The sequence below is a fragment of the Thermobia domestica genome, chromosome 13 (genome assembly GCF_964235325.1).
Source record: "Thermobia domestica chromosome 13, izTheDome1.hap1.1, whole genome shotgun sequence".
Lineage (NCBI taxonomy): Eukaryota > Metazoa > Arthropoda > Insecta > Zygentoma > Lepismatidae > Thermobia > Thermobia domestica.
The window spans coordinates 7114077-7130936 of NC_137466.1; the positions used below are offsets into that span (position 1 = coordinate 7114077).

The 16860-nt window shown below is 34.2% G+C and overlaps 1 protein-coding gene across 5 annotated transcripts in view; it reads left to right on the top strand.

Annotated features, from left to right (window-relative positions):
* The window catches only part of LOC145668003 (uncharacterized), a 51623-nt gene that overhangs the window by 22591 nt on the left and 12172 nt on the right, over positions 1-16860 (top strand). The gene's annotated exons all lie outside the window — the stretch shown is intronic.

A 16860-nucleotide genomic window follows, 5' to 3' on the forward strand; every position in this document is an offset into this window, starting at 1 on the left:
ATAAATTGATTTTTCTTATATGGTCTCACTCACTGAAACAGAATATTGGGTTACTGACATATCACTAACATTTATTATCAAAGGACACAGTGGATTACTAGTGAAGCGCTCACCTCTAGTGAGAGAGGTCCCTGGTTCGAATGCAAACCATATGAATTTCTGACGGACAACATCGTGTCCTTGGGTTTTCTTGCGATTCAGACGTTTCCTCGCACATGACCATTCCACTGATTCTTTTATAATCATTCACTCTAATTAATCATCCGCATCCATTTATCTACAGGACATATTCGTGGAACATAAAAGTAAAAATTTCATTTTATTTTATTCAGTAATGAGCCAATCTAACTAGTTTGTTATCATTACTGTGATACCATATCTGTTTATTTGTTGATCTAAATGTTAACTCATGTGCTCAAAACACTTCAGTTAATCTGTAAATGTTCACATGGACTAATATAAACAATTCACCGGTATGTCCCATGGGCTAAAGAAAACGACAGTAAGCGCGATGCTAATGTGCAAAGTAGTTCGATAATAGCACTGGTAAATTGTCAGAATCCTCATGAACATAACTATCACCATAGGTTTGTGCGTCCTTGTGTTGAACTCAGTAAAGAATTTCGATTATTTTTACTTAGAGAAATGTTTTTTCAGGACTTATTTCCTTGGGTTTCCCCCTGAGCGCATAACTATCGAATCCAGGATAAACTTGCATATAAGAAATTAACACTCTACTATCGATTACTATGCTTTTATATTGTTGATTTTTTTTTAATGAATAAAATTCGCTTCGTAAGGTCGGTCGATGACCGAAACTTGAAAATATTAATTAGTTTCTTGCCTCGCTGCAAACAATATACCAAATTAGTATACTTCAAATTTGTCCTAAGATATTCAAGTACATTCAAAATTAAATGAAATCTTTGAGTTTTACGTCCCATGTTTTGGTAATAAATAAATATATTAATAGCATGCTTTTTAAATAAACCTTAAATTCTGTTACTTTTGTTATTCTTTATAATAATTGGCAACATCGTATACACTTGGAAAACATGCCTAGTGTCTTTTGCTAAGCCATTTCCCTAGTGAGCGGCGCAGATCTTTTCCCCCTGTACCGGTCTGTGACGTACAAACATGGTGATCGTTGTTTTAAGCGCACGAGTAGCAGACCGGAATTCAGTCACAAATTTCGGCTAGTTAGAAGCGTCTCATGAGCGAAAGGAAGTGTTCTCCGTAATCAGCGAGCTCTGAAGTTTTTTTAGAGCAATAAAGAAGATCAGTGGAAATGTCCATTATTAACAGTGCACTTTAAAGTGGATACTAAAATTAAGTAGTAATGGAAACAAGCTGTCTTATTTCTCATATATTTAAAATAATTATGAACTTATAAAATAAAGACTCGATAACATTTTGATGTTCAATTAAAGTTCAGTTATTCATTCGTTTTTAGTACTTGATGAAAAAAGAGAAAATTCTTTCGGCAGACATAGTGGTTAGCGTTAAACTTTATTCCTACGTTCTCTTACCGTGAATGGAACCTTTATATTCTTTGCACAGACGTGTTTGTTAAGTATCCATATATCCGTAAAGAAATCCCCAGGATGTGCTTGAAATATTTCAAGTATGTCTTAAACAAAATTCCAGAATCTTCTAAATATTCTTTGCCTTAAACCTGCCCTAGATGACTTGGGAATTGATTATTCTCTAATTATTGGTAGTTTATTTATTTGAATTACAAGTCCTACGTTAATAGTTGTCTGAGACTTCACATGTTTGCATTAAAAATAACACTTAAATCAATTCAAAACGTTGTTCAAGGATATTCGTTCGATTTTATAATACTTACAAATATAAACGAAAGAGAAGGAAAATAAATTAATAAATAACACATACCGTACATTCTAATTAAATTTCAAATCCTAAAATGCATAAAGAAAGTATTTTATTTTTTGTCATGGTAATTTATATATGGGCATCATTAAGAAAATACAACTGTTCATCGAAAACCTAGGAAACTGTGTCGCCCTTAAAATTATATGATTCATTTTTGTCCCATGAGCAGCTTGTCATTTCTACCACGCCTACTTTAATCATGTGGAATATCCAAATCCAGCAGAGATTTAAATGCCACCACCACTTCTCTCTCAGCCCACAAAGAAATAGGTATAGCGAATTTCTGTGGTCACTCTAAAATAATGGTTACCTAGTATGAAAGGGGAGGCTTATAAAGGACTTTTCTTTGAGGTAAACTAACGCGAGAAAAAGGATACGAGAACACGTGAACATACGATAACATCAAGCATTGTGCGTTACACTTTGTGTCCTAATTTGCTTGATATGACGTATTTGTGAGAACTTTTTAAGCAGATCTTGATTTATTTACCTTCTATAATATTAAAACAATTTTTGGTAGGTGCAACAACAACAAATTTTAGAAATTACAAAATTATAGTAGTGTTGGAATCATCCACAGTTTTTACTGCACTTCCGGAACAGTTCCGATATCAAACTGCTATAAACGGCATTATGACCATATCTATTGTAAACCATGTATACAGTTTGATGATGTACATATCTGAGCCATTCCATGTGAAATCAACAAATCAAGGTGGCTCGTGTGTTCTGGATTTTCTTCAAATTTTGTACAAATGTGGTATCCAAACATAGTACACCTGTAAGATTTTACAGCTCTACCTCAAAGGAGACTGCTGTAGGAGCCATTTGTAATTTTGGAGGTTTTGTGCAAAAAACATCTAAATCCGCCTTCGACTTAAAGTACTGAAACCACTAGACCTCTAGAGATATTGAAGTTATTTAAAAATAGTTTTAGTTAAAAATAATCTCAAAATTTGTAGCATTTAAAACATTATACTAATAAACAACTGAAATGGGGTTAAGCATTTAAATTTCCCCATCAAACAGATTTCAGTCTCTGTTCAATGTTTTGGATAGCTATCTCAGCAGTCCCATTAGCTTGAACATTTACAAATCGAATCGTAGCTCCAAATATTGCACATAACTCCTTAAATAAGTTACTAGTAAAGCATGGATCTTTGTCTGTAACTATTTTTTAAAAAAAATATCGTATTTCTAAATTACGTTTTCATAAAGAAAACTACTTACAGAAGACGCTATCTGCTAGTGAACCACTAATAGTGTAACGAGTGGCAGCATTTACAACCACAATCAAATATTTATGTCTCAAAATATTACTCGCGGAGTAAACCCCTCCGATGTTTATGAAAAGGCGATAGAAGGGCGGCACTTGGAAATACGTTTGCAATGTACTATAAGAAGAATCAGGTGTGCTTTTACTTGTCTGACAAATTAAACATTCTTTGCATTTCTGATAGATATATAGTTTCATATTAGGGAAATACACAGATTTCACTAAAATGTCATACGTCTTAGAGAAACCTTCGTGACGAACCAATGGCAGAAGTATGAGCCGCATTAAAAACTTTATAGCGCAATGAAACAGGTACAGCAACTGAAAATTTCTTACCACTAGATGTTTTCTTTTTGTTTTCTATACAATATTCCATCTTTAACCGTGAAATAAAATGCTTGTCTTTCAATTTTCCGATTTTTCTTTTCCTTGTTTTCTAACCAATCAAAAATATCCTTATAAAACGGATCCTTCATTTGTTCGTCTCTAAGAGAAGGCTCGTCACTCAACGTATATTACACTCACTCACAGTGGACGAAGATACTCGAGGATCTTCCTCATTTTGTTGCTCGTCAGAAATGTCCCTGAGGGCACGAGAAAAACGTGAAAGAGTATCGGCGTCTACGTTGAATACGCCGGATATGTGTGTCGCAGTAAAGTTACATTGCTCAATAAAACTAAGCCACCTCGCAAATTCACCTACATTTTTATCTGTTTCAGAAACAATAAGTTTTTAAGTAAAAGTGACTTCCTAGTAAAAAACAACAAAAGGGTCGAAAGGCATATATAATGCTCAAAAGTTCAAGTACATAAGGATGTCTAGAACTTTCACTTTTACTTAAGCTACGACTACAATAAGCTATGGGTGCTAACTCTAGGTGATTTGGAGAACTTATCGGTTGTTTGAGAACAGCAGCTAGACCTCGAGTCGATGCATCACAGAACAAATATACAGTGTGTTTCGGATTATAATGCATTAAATATGGCGACTTTATGATAAGATCTTTAATTTTCTGAAAAGTATCTTGTGGTTTTTCTGTCCACTTAAAAGGTACATCTTTCCTGAGAAGCGAGTTCAAAAGCTCCGCAACTTCAGAAAAATTAGGTAAAAATCTTCTTACAAAGCTAGCTAATCCTAGAAAACTTTTCATGTTTTTTCGTCTTCGGACGTTCATATTTACTAATGGAGTCAGTTATTCTTTTGGAAATTTCCAAGCCATCGTACGAAATATCGTGTCCCAAAATCGTTAATGAAAAATAAGCCAATTTGGTTTTTCCGGTGCAAGTTTCAGACCATGTTCCCTAATTCGTTGAAATAACTTCTTGGTGAGATTGATGACGTCCTCAAAAGTGTTTCCACCCTAGAAAAAGTCATCAAAGTACCCCAAAACTTGTTCAGATTCTAATCCGTCCAATGTCATTTTCACTAATCTTTTTAAACCAGCGGAACTAGTGATAAGACCCTGTGGGAGAGCTGTAAATCAAATAGAACCAATTCTTTGGATTGAGAAGGTAGTGACATGTTGATATTCCTCACCGAAGTTCACCTGGAAAAAAACACTGAATAAATCGGTGCAGCACAGGTAGCTACACTTAGTAAGACGCGAAATAATGTCCTCTATCTACGGCACAGGAAAGCGGTCAGGTGCTATGTGGCGGTTAATCTTTCACCTGTTCAAAATAAATCTAAAATATTCAGACTTTTTTTTCACGAGAAGAATGGGTGAATTGTAACTAGATACACACCTCCTAATTATCCCTTGTTTGACCAAAGTATCAACCTGTTTCTTTAACTTCTCTTAAGTGGAAGGGAATTGGAAACTGACTTGTATGCACTAGGACATCATCTAGTACTTTAATTTCATGTACGTAACCCTTAGCTACTCCAAAATAATCCCCTGACCAAGAAACACACTCCTTATACTCCTCTATAACAGAATAAAACATTTGCTTCTGATCGTCACTAAGTTGAGGGTCAGAGAAAAAGAGAAGAAAAAAATAATTTCAAAATTTGGCAATTATTTTTTAAAAAGACCCACCTAATACCAACCTCAAATTTCCAAAATAAGTAACTCTGGTGTTCCTCTCTAACACATCAAAAATTAGGAGGGTGTTTTGTGGTATGTTAAAAAAAACAAATGACACAATGTAAGTTCAGGGCGGATTTAGGCACTTTTGGCACGAAACCCCAAATTTCCAATGACTCCAATTTTCCGTGTTGAAAATGTTTATAATTTTCAAGACTGAGGTGATTGAATTAATGAATTGTGCCAGAAATTTGAAACTTCAAGTACCATTGCTGAAAGGACTCAGATTATGTCATTAGTTCCAAAATCACGGACGACTATGAAAACTGTTGAATCATTCCAAACCACGGAATATCTCGTTCGTCCATTAAAAGAACGGACTCAGAAAATTTAAGTTCAAACTGACATAACCCATAAAGATACAGACGACTTCAATGAGATTAGCGCAACAGCACTTCATAGCCAAATCCCAGAGCGACTATTTCAAATACACACAATAGAGACTGGATGACAAATTATACTTAATTATAGTTGAATTTGCTGAAAACTACTCCTGTATTATTCAAGATGAAGTTTAAGAGTAGCACTAGACCAATATTCCACTCAACTGTGCAACATTCTAATATTTTTAAATGCAACATCCTAAGATATCTTTAACTTCTCTTATCAAATGTTCATTATGTTGTCAGTGATATGTTCAAGCACGATACAGTTACATTTTATGTTTTCCAAGTTATTCTTTTGAAGTATAATACCGATGTTTTCCCTCAGATTAAACTCGTTATCTACTTCGGAGATGGGTCAGCAGTCCGATTTAAAGACTATAAAAAACTTTGTCAACTTAGGCCACGACGAGTGATTTAGGGCTTACTTGTGAGTGGAACTATTTTGCTACAAGCCCCGACAAAAGTATTTGCGATGGCATAGGTGAGACGCTAAAATGTCTAACGATATAGGCTAGTTTACAATCTTCACTGGATGACCGGATTGTTAGCGTTGCCGATTTCTTCGAATTTTGTCAAACTATAACCAAATGCTTTTTTATGCTGGAATATGTTGGAAACTTCATCCAATGCTGAAAAGAGACTGTAACAGGCATAATGTTGCAAGGTACGCGTAAAATTCATCATTATGAACACATCAGCCTGTTGAAACTTGAAGTCAATCGTGTATCTTTCTCATAGACAACATTCATTCTAAATACTTAAGCAGAATCGAAAGACATTAATCTTTCATTTGAGCAATTTATTGCGTGGATTACTGAAGAGAAATGGTGGATTGAAATAATAGTTAAGAATTCATAGGAACATCGAGACTAATGTGAATTTCCTTCATCCCCATGGACCCAAGAAAATGTTTTTCTGAACAAACACACCTGACGCATGCTGGATTCCATACGAAAACTGCATCATTAATATTGGAGTAGCCAGTATTTCAACTGGTACTGGCAGAAATTACAGCATTTCTGAAGAAATTGAATTTACTGTGAAGAACTAAAATATCTAACAGATCTTAGGCTCAATATATCAAATTGCTTACAATCAACCAAGCATTTAAATGTTATTTGTGTATTATATAACGATAGTTCACTATTGTTCATTGTTTCTTTTGTTAAATCAAACAGCACTATGTATGCTGCGTAATAGGCGCATATTGTTTCAAAATAACTTTATAAATACATTTGAGGAAGTGTTTCTACTTTATTATTATTAATATTATTATTATTCATAAAAATCATCAACCATTAAAAAGGAGCATACTTAGCCATGCAAGTCGTGTTACTAGAAAATTAAATAATATGACACTTGAATTGTTATTTTTTGCTTCAACATATCAAAAAACAACCTCCTAATTTTTTAATATGATAAACAGGATTCCCAGAACTATACTTTACTAGAGTTATACTATTATTAAAATTTGTGGTTGATGTTAGGTGGACTTTTTCAGAAATAATGGAAAAATGACTTTTTTTCTTCCTTTTTCTCTTTGATCGTGAAATTCATCTGCTTACTAACACAGACAATAAATCCAATATTTCAGGGAACTTTTTTATCACTGTTGTAAAATTCTGTGAAAAATTAAATGTGTTTCCAGGAATATTATGACCTTTTTTTTAGAGCCAGGTTTGGCTAAAATACCATGCTCCCTTCCAATCGTCTGTGCTGTACGAACAGATACTCGGTTATTTGAAATGTTTTAACAGTTATCGTAATCGTTCATGACGTTGGAACTAATGACAGAATCTCAGTACTTTTAGCAATGGTACTAGAAGTTTCGGATTTCTGTCACAATTCATTTATTCAATCACATCAGTCTTGAAAATTATAAACATTTTCAACACGAAAAATGGAAACTATCATTGGAAATTTGGGGGTTTTCTGCAAAAAGTGCCTTAATCCGCCCTCACCTTCCGTTGTGCATAATTTGTTTTTCTTGAACATAGCAAAAAACCTCCTAATTTTTTTATATGTTAAAGAGGAACACCAGAGCTACATATTTTGAAAATTTAAGGTTAAGGTTAGGTGGGCCTTTTTCAGAAATAATTGCCAAATTTTGACATTTTTTCTTTTTTTCTTTTTGATGGTGAAATTCAAATGCTTAACCCCAATTGGAAAGTTCATTACTACAACGTCTTAAATGCTACAAATTCTTAGACTGTTTTAGTGAAAACCATTTTGAAATAGCTTCAATATCTCCAGGGATCTAGTGGTTTCAGTACTTTAAGTCGAAGGTGGACTTACGTGGTTTTTGCACAAAACCCCTAAATTTTGAATGGCTCCTACAGCAGTCCCCTTTAAAGTAGAGCTGTAAAATTTTCAAGGTGTGTTACGTTTAAGTACCGTAACACATGTGCAAAATTTGAAGAAAATTTAAAGGATATGAGCCACGTTTGAGTTTCAGATTTGGTGATTTCATTTTTTTTGTTTTATTTTGTTTTGGAAACCATGAGTTTTGAAAAAATTCAGTTTCAATTATTTGTAAACTTGTTGCTACATGTTCTGAATGCACGCAATCATTATCATTGTATGAGCCTCGGTGGCTCAGTGGTAGAGCGTTCACCTCTGGTGCGTTGTGTCCCTGGTTGGATCCCAGCTCACGCCAAGTTGACTTTGCAGTGGACAAACAGTGTGCGTTGGCTTTCTCGGGGTTCTTCCGTTTCCTCCCATTTATTCATTCCTTTTGATCACCTTCTGCTTTAGCTTAGCCCACATAATCGTGGGACGTAAGACTTAAAGATTTCATTATCATTATTAGACACCAAACCTCTTTGGATGTCCCGTACTTCGTCAATCTCACTCCTGTAGAAGCCACCAAATTTTGTTAATGACACTGTGGCATCCATAGTTTACAAAACTGATTAACGAATATGATACTGTAAGTTTTCATTTAACATGTAAAATTGAGATTTATAATAAACTGATGTATTACTATTTAAAAAAAATATATATATAAATTTAATTGAGTTGTCGCTATAGTTAAACTAGCGGTACCAGAGAATGAGTCAAAATATGTCTCCTGCTGATTTTGAATGATATAAAATTTGAGTGTTTTTTGTCTATTATTTTAAAAGTTACAAGATCGCTTCAAGGTAATTGGTTCACCCTGTACTAATATATAGGGTCGACCGTTTATTGGGGACCTTTAAGGTAGTAATAACGAAAGTGAGACGAATGTGGCATTACACATTTTTAGGTTTTTAGTATCTCGCACTATGACGTACAATAGTTGAGTGAATAGGAGCAAAGATACAATGGATTGAAAATTTGTTTATTTTTTCAAAGCCATTTTTTTTTTAAATTGCTTAACCAAGTAACTTACCTAATTTAATAGGCGTTTTTCGATACGTGTGAACACCGAAATATTGTTTACAGAAATTTCGGACATATAGAAAATATTACTAAAATTTGCAGCGCTTTATAAGATTGTCACCCTAAGAGTTTGCAATTACACTTACCGAAAACGATTGGCGTGATATTCTAAAAGCGAAGTAAATAAATAATTGTTTCAAGAAGTTTTTTCTTAAATACACCGTTTTGAACGATGTATAAAACAACCCAAAATTTTATATCTTCTTTCATTTTGTGAAATACCAAATATTTGTAAACTGCGTTATGACTTTTGTGCTTATTGTAAACATAAATAAATGTGCTTAGCTAGACAGTTTTTCGAATTAATATTCTTTGAAAACTATAAATTAATTTCAATCCAATACTATATTTTATGCATACATTTTAACGTTCTCTATCCGCCTTTCTGAAGGAATTTTCACTTTATTGTAACTTTGTTCGAAATACAACATATTATGACCGTAGTAAAGGATACTTACATACGTATGATGAGCACTGGCCCGTTTGTGTAATTGATGATATTATTATTCTACAATCATTAAATATTTGATCGTTTTTCTATGTTTGTTGTACTGTACCGTTCTTAGTTCGCAATGCTGCATAATAAATGTGATATTGTAAGTGTTTGTTTTGCATGAAAATTTAAGATATCTATAGCATAACGGTATGGAGTGACAGCATTTAATCTGGTTGTGTTCAGATACCTTCCGATAGTAGCGTGGTTAGAAATTCCAGCGTTTCGTATCTACAAAATTACGATGGAATATCAGGATAAATCGTCCATTCTGCATATACAGGGGAAGACAAAAAAATTTAAAAACATTTCATACAGGACACATAAGTTTGGCCCTCCATTGTACAACGTGTTGCGGTTGCCGATCGTTTTTAGTTTTCAATGTGTCATGTAAACCTTTCTCTTCCGTCAACAGGAACCAGCTCACCTGTAAGTGTCGTGATGTGAAAGTGGTGTGGCAAAATTGGCGACCTGACAGACTTCCAAAGAGGCATGATCGTTGGTGTCCGTCTCGTTGGAGCTTCAGTGGCAACAAGGGCAAACATTGTGGGGGTATCGAAAGGCACTGTGTCTAATGTCACGAGGGCATACACTATTCATGGGCAAACGACGTCTGCAAAGCACAACAATGGTCGAAAGGCAATCCTGTCGGATAGGGACCGGAGGGCATTAAAACGGATTGTAGCAGCTAAAAGGAAGACCACTGCAATGAAAATTACGTCTGAACTCAATTCCGGCCTACAAAACCTGGTTTCATCGAAAACAGTGTAACGGGAACTTCATAAAATGAAAATTCATGGCAGGGGCACTATCGCCAAACCCCTGGTCACAGCAGTAAATGCTAACAGGCGTATTCAGTAGTGCAAGGACCACAAGACGTGGACTCATGAGAAGTGGAAACGCGTAATGTAGTCCGACGAATGGACCTTCACTTTGTTTCTAACAACCGGTCGTGTTTACGTATGAAGAACACCGTCGCAGGCTTATGATAGAGACTGTCTGCTTCCAACTGTAAAGCATGGGGGTGGTTCTGTTAAATTATGGGCAGTGATATCGTGGTTTTCTGCAGTTCCCATCATAGCCCTGCATGGAATGATGAGTGCTAAGGTGTATGAGGCCGTTTTGAAGGACCATGTTCTACCCACGGCCCAAATATTGTTCCTAGATGGTGATGGCATCTACCAATATGATTTGGCACCCTGTCACGCTGCAAAAATGGTGAAATCATGGTTTGAGGAGCATGACCTGGAGCTATTACACCTCCCCTGTGTCCCACAATCACCAGATCTGAACATCATTGAGCCATTGTGGTCTGAGATTGAAACACGTGTTCGGTCTCATTACCCTCCACTAGCATCCCTTAAGGAACTGGAGCATGTTTTGTAAGAAAAATGGTTCAAAATTCCACACACCATGCTTCAGGAGCTGTATACGTCCGATCCAAGCTGTTTTGGAAGCAAAAGAAGACCCCACGCCATACTAGGCATGATTTTCACACTTTTGCAGACGTTCTAGATTTTTTTGTCCAACTCCTGTTAATATTGTAAATTTTTCTTTGATCTAAGTTTCCAAAATATCTGCGAAAATATTCATAAAGAAATAAATGTTGGAAACAGTTGTATTACTTTGAAAGGAAAATCTATTTGTGATTTATTAATCCTCTCCATCTGCTGGGTTCACGGTTGTAGGCAACTTCGGAAATTTAAAGTGGATCCCTCAGTTTTTTTTAATGCAGATTCAGATTCTACGAAAAAAAAATAAATAGGCTTGAAAAAATATTTCCGATTCTTGGTAGTTGAGGCTGTAATATGTGCAAGCTAATTTCATTGAGGTTTCCCCAAATGCGATGCCCCACGTTTTATTCCAAAATTTATCTTCGTTAAATAGTACCAGCATTTTGTTTTAAACATTTTTTTCCCTCATGCTAGGTGCTGTGAGAGAGATTTCTGAATTCGTCTTCAATTCAGAAAATTCAATTGTATCTTATTAGCAGTGCAATTAGGTGCAGCGTGCAATAGTTTCGTATTTGGATCTCTAGCATTTTATATGTTGATTCTCACCATGGTTCATGTCACCGGTACTGGGAAGCTATAGGGTATTAGACACACCTCTTTAATTTATAAATATGTTATTCTAATTGTTCAAGGCGTTTGTTTATCACTCACTCCATTCGTATATTTAGCATTAGTTTTGAAGTATATTGTACTTCACATTTTGGTTATTGCTAATAACACATTCAATTAAATATATTTTTATTACATTCGTTCAATTGCTTTATTTGTTTCGAAACGTGTTCACTTGTTGATTTGCGACTGGTTTTGTGTTGTTTCCTTACTTTATTTTCTTATTTTTGTTATCAATTTGAATCCTACTGTCACTGTATAAAAATAGGTTATCTGTCTGTACAGAGAAAAAGCGAAATCATTTTGTATTATGGATGATATAGAAGGAATTTCTTTTAAATTAGGTTTCGTAAACGAAAAAAATTCAAGAAAATAACTTAGATGATGGAGAGAATGAAATTATTAACATTGTAATCATCCTTTAAATTGTGTTCACTCATTCAAAGCAAGGATCAATAATTACAGATGTTGAAAGACGATAATCAATGTGAGTACCTGTATCTGCTGCAACAGAATGGTGAGAGACAACCAAACATATCGAAAACAAACACTGGTGTAGTGTGATAACATACAGTAAAGCGGTTCTGCAGTATTAACCTATGATCAACGGTAAAGCATCATTAAATAGAACATAGGTTTTCCTATGGAAAGAAAGAAACATGACCAATTATTGATGAACGTAGCGCAATCTGTCAGTATTATAAATACATTTAAGATAGGAGATTAGTAATATTTATCGCAAATTTACTATGGAATAAATAAACATGACTAACCATGTTAAAAAATTAATTGTAATAGGTTCAGCCGTGTTTCCGTGATGATGAATCAGGTAACATCAATTTGATTGTCGAGAAAAGAGTTGCATAAATTAACCCTTTCGCCTTAAATGTGGAATTTTCAGGAAGAATGACAAGTATCTGCTTCGTTTGAGTGAGGAGATTGAAAAGCGAGTTTTATATCCCTAACGTGAAGGACATAAATGTTCTAGCATTAATTCAGAACTCCCTCTACTTCTTAACATAGACGTTTTATTCAAAATGTTACTATACAATTCCAGAATGAGGTAAATACCGACGACGCCGTTCTAGCATGATGAAGATCCCGTCAACGTTGATCTTAGTTTATAGTATACTAGCTGACATTTACATTTTTCAAACGGTGAAAATAGGTTTATACTAAAGAACTTTTTCCCGTTTGTCCTCAATATACACATTTTAATGAAAGTATAATGAGAAAATATAAGAAGAGTTCTACTTATTTCTGGCATAAGGTTTTTTCCTCCCTTTTTCCTTTGGTTACGCTTTAATCAAAATGATACGTTAACATCCAAGCTTGAGGTAGTTAGTTACTGTTTTAAAGTAAATTTCAAGTGGTTTAGCTGTTTTACGGTAATGCGATGACAAAATAATAGACGTCTATGTCCAGGTGCAAAAATGTAAGAAATTCCCTCTTTCCATCCAAAAACTGGTATTTATATGTCGAGTTCTATAGTTCTACTTTAAGAGAATGTTGAGATATTTTTTGCGTAAATTTTGAACCTCTCATGTCTAAATTACGCTCATGAATCGAACACCACGATGGAAATAGCCCAACGTAGGTACTGGCTATGTTCTAAAATTCATTTCGAACTTGTCAGTCATTTTTACTTGATGTGATCACAAATATAAACAACGACTCTTCCATCTGATGAAAAATTTAGAAATTCTCTCGTTTCTCCCTCACTACAAAACGACAATTCTCGAAACTCCTATAACATTATTCTCCTTTCCTTCAATGAGAAGTCTATATAGTGTTTTATCACCTTTAAGTGAGGTGTTCCTGAGATACTGTTTTGTAATATCCTGGCCATGTGTTGGCTATGAACAATAGCAGAAGATATCTCCATCATTAACAAGCCATCAAGTGATCCCGAAGTATGGATACGTTACTAATAGCAGCGCCAGCAATGTGGATACTTGGGACGAAGAGCACTGAATATCCAAAGTAAAAATAAATGCACCAGGCAACTTGAAATCAGTCTGAGGCCTCCGTGACTCACTGGTAGAGCATTTGCCTCTGGTGCGTGGGGTCCCTGATTCGATTCCCATTAAAACCAAGTGTACTTTGTTGTGGACAAACACCGTGTGCGTGGCTTTTATCGGGGTTCTCTCGTTTGCTCTCACGTTCTTCATTCAATTCTCATCATTACCGTTTTCTTTAGCCTAGCCGGAAAAAAAATCATTTACTATTTTAATGTATATTTATAATTCTTTTCTAGCGGTAATGCTTGGAAGCATGAGTCCTTTTGATGAAATTCTGGATATACCACTGTTCCTTAATAATCATTCAAATCAATTTTGGCTCTTATTTTGAAAATCGTCTTAACAAACCTACAACTTTATGCATGAGTTTAGTGTGTATACATATTTTAGAATACAGTTTTGTCATTTAAATGATTTTGTTACATCAATGTTTGCGTGCGTACTTCTAAATCAAATTTTCTATTTATTTACGAAACGACATATCAGAAATTACTTCGTATTACTTACAAAAATTACAATATAACAGAGTATAATAAACACTTCGCTGGAAGAATAGTTAGTTTACAATCCCGCTATTAAATAATCGCCCTTACCTCATCAAAATGAGCAAAAGACATATTGGCCTTTCCAATTTCGGTTTAATGTTTTTTTTTTTTTTTTTTTTTGCTATTTTTTGTATTAAAAAAATTACTCTATCATGAAGGTTGTTATTTGACATTGCAATAAATGTGGTTTACGTTGTTACGTGTGATCTTTAACACTTTAAGAAGAAGTGTATCGTTTTCCTCTCTATCTCTGATATAATAGATGGGTAGGATGAGTTGCATTCTACCAGAAATTTGCGTTGTTTTTAATTTTCCTACTTTGGATAGTTTGTTGTTTTTCGTTTGTTCTAAAGCAATTACTACTTGAACTCGTTTTTGTTCATAGAATCAATTACGCTAAAATATTAAGTTCGAATGTATATATTTTTTTCTCTCTTTGAATTTAAATGGATACGTGAATATAGGTCTCCGACTTGAGATCTTTTAGCTATATATCCACTTAACAATTTAGCTTCGTCTGATAACTAGCTATAACAGTAAGATATAAAATCATGTAATTTTGTGATAAAAATAATTATAAATTATAACTTTACATACTATAGCTTTACTTGATCAACTTAATACATTACTATGAACTGAAATTATACTCTAATCTACAGAAGACCCAGCTGCCACATAAGGACGCTAAACAGAGAATTAATATATTACAAAAAGTGATAAAGAAAACTTTAATGCTCCACCATTTGGTGTACGCATTACAATCCTGCACCTACATAAATGTGTTAAGGGTTTGCTCATTGTTCGTTTAAGTTATTATATTTGTTATTAGTGCTTTAAGATGACGTTATTCCTAATCTACACCAGGAGACTGTGAAAAATAACTTGGAATTTGGCCCGAATCCCTTGAAACTAAAATAAGAAAGAAAAAAATAATATACTTAATTACACTGATACAAGACAATAAGCAATATTATCTGAAGTTTTGAAAATTAATCTTCTGAATAACATGAACCTGTAAGTAATACGCTTAGGGGCTCTGCCCCTTTTCTTCAAAACTCCAGGGGCAATGCTAATTCATCAAAATTCATAGAAATATTGTAAGTCCATATTATAATCAAAATCAACAGTTAACAAAACAGATTCTGGAAATAACTCAATCATCTATATTTGGTAAATTTGCATCTTATTGGCCTGCCGAAGCAAAAGTCAATTTATCATGCGTAGAATCGTTGAGAGTACCAATACAGAAATAATAAAGAATACATGCACGTTATTATCAATACATGAATCGTCGAGAGTACCAATACAGAAATAATAAAGAATACATGCACGTTTTACTAATAGCTTGATTCATCATTGCCACTAGGAATTCAGCATTGAAATACCAGCTTACGACATTTTGCACCCAAAAGGAAAATAATACTTTATTAATACAATAATATAGGTGATAGGTCATTGCATTTCTACGTAATTGAATAGTATAAGATAATTATTGATATAAAGAAGTTAATACTAATAATATAAAGAAATAAAGTATAATTAAAGTTAATACTATGTGTAATAATAAGTACGAATTTCAAAACTGGCGATGCGACTTATCTTCCTAAGTGTACTAAAAGTACAATTGATTCTTAATTCAAAGACGATATCTGGTACACTAATGTGAAACGTGCTGTGGTAAAGCAAACAGTGGCTTCTGAAGTTTGATAATATTGCATGTATAAATATTATTGAAATGGGTACTTACGTTCTGTGATTCCTACGTTCTGTTAATACGGTTGGTAAAAGGGAACATGTTCATTATAATCTAGTCTTTTTATTCCTGAAAGAAACGTTATTTGCTTAATAAAATTTCACATTTTCATTGATATTCCAGGTGTTACTACTGTTGATGTATTTGAACTGTAAATAGAACTTTATATTTAAACGGTCTCAATTATTTAAATTGAAGTAGCATTATAATCTAGTTAGTATATTCAATGTTGAAGTATCAGATGATATTATGTTCATTCGCTCGTATACACGTACAGTGCATTCATGTATTGGAATAATTCCATCTGTTACGTCACGGTAATACTCAATTAACCGAGCGGGCATTGTGATTATGTGGTTTCCATCATGCCAGCCTATTATTCAACGGACTTGGAATGCGTTATCTGTTTTGAGGACATACCTCAATGGCGACCATGGGCCTACAGTTCCACGACGCCTGCCATGTCGCCCGTCGCGGGACTGTATTAAAAACGAATTTGTTGCGCACTAAGAAAAAAGAAACCTGTAAGCGCAAGGGCTATTACAGAACAGAAACACCTATGAACATATACATTACTTTGGTTATGATTTCTTAAGTATCTTGTTTTCCTTTAAGTCATCATTACCACCAGCAATACCCAATTCGTGCGCATATTTTCTATTTATATGTTTCCATCCAATTGTAACATGTTACTGTTATACCATAGGAGCGTCGTTCTTTATTATTTACATTTGATATATCGAGAATATGTAAGCAACTGCTTTCAGTTAATACTGTGTGTAATAATAAGTACGAATTTCGAAACTGGCGATGCGACTTATCTTAGTTGTGTAAGAAAATTACTCTGAGTATTGAAA